Genomic DNA, 2,693 nt, shown 5'->3' on the forward strand with positions numbered 1-2,693 from the left:
GTATCGATGCGGGATAATGCGTCCGCTACGGTGTTTTCGACCCCTGTCACGTGACGAACGTCCGTTGTAAACTCCGAAATAAACAGTAAGTGACGGGTTTGCCTCGGAGACATTTGATCCGTTTGCCTTTTGAATGCGTAAATTAACGGCTTGTGGTCTGTAATGATATGGAATTTTTGACCTTCGAGCATGAATCTAAAATGTTTAATGGCGGCGTAAATAGCTAATAATTCTCTATCATACGCGCTGTACCTTGTCTGTGTAGGGGTGAGTTTTCTGGAAAAGAAGCTAAGTGGCTGCAATATCCCGTTGCTATATTGATGCAATACTGCACCAATTGCCTTATCCGAAGCGTCCGTTTGCAACGAGAGCGTTGCTTTACTGTCTGGGAAAACGAGCAAGGTGGCCTGGGCGAGATGTTCTTTAACTTGTTGAAAAGACTGCTTGAGTTCCGTAGTCCAATTTATTGCCGTATTGCTGTTACGTTTGTGTCCAGCGATTATCTTCTGTAATGGTGCTTGAACACTGGCAATGCCCTTGAGGAAACGGTTGTAGAAGTTCGCCATTCCTAGAAAACGACGAAGGCCTTTAATTGTTTTGGGTTCTTGGAATTCAATAATGGCTTTGACTTTTTCGGGTAAGGGTTTAATACCTTGAGCGTTGATCGTGTGCCCCAGAAAGTCAACGCTGCTCCGTCCAAAAACACATTTGTTTGGATTAATTGCTATGCCGTAATGCTGGAGTCTCCTAAATAGGGTTTCTAGATGTTTCTTGTGTTGCTCTTCGTTTTCGGAGGCGATCAGGATGTCGTCCAGATATACAAAACAGAAATCCAACCCGGCTGTCACTCGGTCGATGAATCTCTGGAAGGTTTGAGCAGCGTTACGGAGCCCAAACGTCATAAACGGAAACTCAAACAATCCAAAGGGTGTGATAATTGCGGTCTTAGGAACGTCCGATTCGCGAACTGGTATTTGTTGGTATGCGCGCACTAAATCGACGGTGGAAAATATAGTTTTCCCATGCAAAAAGTGGGTGCTATCCTGGAGGAACGGAATCGAGTAGCGATCTGGCATAGTCACCTCGTTGAGTTTGCGATAATCGCCGCACGGGCGCCAGTCACTGTTTTTCTTTTGCACCAGATGGAGGGGGCTGGCCCAAGGACTTTTGGATGGTCTGCATAATCCTTGTTGCATCATGTATTCAAATTCCTTCTTCGCTGCTTGCAGTTTCTCGGGGCAAAGCCGTCTGGCCTTTGCTGATACCGGGGGGCCTGTAGTTTCGATAACGTGCTCCACGCCATGTGTGGTTTCCTTTGGAGTTATTGACGTCCTGGTTAAATCCGGAAACTTGTTCAGAATTTCCTTGTAAGAGCAACTCTCAGCCACAACTGCCACCCGGGCGCTTTTATTGGTCAGCTGTGCGGAGATTTTGAGTAGGGTGGTGCCGTCAATTAAACGTTTGTGCCGCACATCTGGTAGGAGATTGTAGTGCGATAAAAAATCTGAGCCGATGATGTAAGTGTCCACGTTGGCTACTACGAAAGGCCAGCGAAAAACACGTCGAAAGCCCAAGTCGAGTTGTAGTAACTTCTGTCCGTAGGTGGAGATCGGTGTTCCGTTTGCTGCGTACAAAACTTTGTCACTGAGCTGCGCACGGCTGCGTATTGTAACTGGAATGACTGAGATGTCTGCTCCCGTGTCGATCAGGAACTTAAGGCCAGTGACACGGTCTCTAACAATGAGACGGCGGGCTACCGCGGCCAAACCATCTGCCGTCGGGGACAGTTCGGCCGTTAGTTTTCCTGTTCTTTAGACTTCCATCCGCAGGGTCGGGTGCACTTAGTGGCTTTGTTGCCAAAGCGTCGATGGTACCAACAGTAGTTCGATCTTTCGCCCGACCTAGATCTCGAACGATCTCTTCGCCGTTCGCGCGAGGTGCTGCGCGATAGACGCGTCTCGAGCTGGGTAATTCTGTCTATAAGTGCCGAAAGCTGCGAATCCTCGGCGGGCGCAGTCGCGGATTGAACTGCCACCGCGTTAATCCCGGTGGGCAACACGTCCGTTATTCGATCTGCCAATTGCGATAATTCTTCCAGGTCGTGTTTCGTCGCTGTCAGGATGGCTTGAGTTTGTTGCGGTAAGCGTTGGAGCCAGAGCGACTTGAGAACGTCCTCCGACAGGCCGGTTTGCGCGAGGTCACGCATCCTACGAAGCAACTGCGAGGGGCGACGATCGCCGAGCTCGACTTCGGTTAATAATTTACGTAATTTCTTTTCCGTACTATCCGCGAAACTTTTAATTAACCTGTCTTTTAGCGCCGCGTATTTGTTACCCGCCGGGGGATTAAGCACGATATCACTAACTTCCGTCATCAGGTCGTCGCCAAGGCACTGTACCACGTAATTATACTTTGTATCATCTGTAGTTACACCGGCGGTGAGGAATTGGGCCTCCATTTGAACGAACCACAGGTCCGGCTTAGATTTCCAAAACGGCGTGGCCCTTATTCCGACGCGTGTGAGCGAGGGTAGATCCGTCGCGCCCCGCGTCGCTGCACCGCTGTGCTCTCCACTCGAAGGAGGGTTCTCGTTACTCATGGTCACGCTCTACGGTTCCGCACGCGCTAAGTCACTCTAAGCACGACACGATCACGTCGGGGTCACCAGTTATGGCGAGTTCTCACAATGGCGT

At 49.8% G+C, this 2,693-nt stretch overlaps 1 pseudogene; it reads left to right on the top strand.

Moving 5' to 3' along the window:
* The first annotated feature begins 2,027 nt into the window (after positions 1-2,027).
* On the top strand, positions 2,028-2,533 carry LOC105460846 (annotated as a pseudogene).
* Positions 2,534-2,693: the final 160 nt, after the last annotated feature.

Source organism: Wasmannia auropunctata, unplaced genomic scaffold, assembly GCF_000956235.1.
Source record: "Wasmannia auropunctata unplaced genomic scaffold, wasmannia.A_1.0 LD314595.1, whole genome shotgun sequence".
NCBI classification, from domain to species: domain Eukaryota; kingdom Metazoa; phylum Arthropoda; class Insecta; order Hymenoptera; family Formicidae; genus Wasmannia; species Wasmannia auropunctata.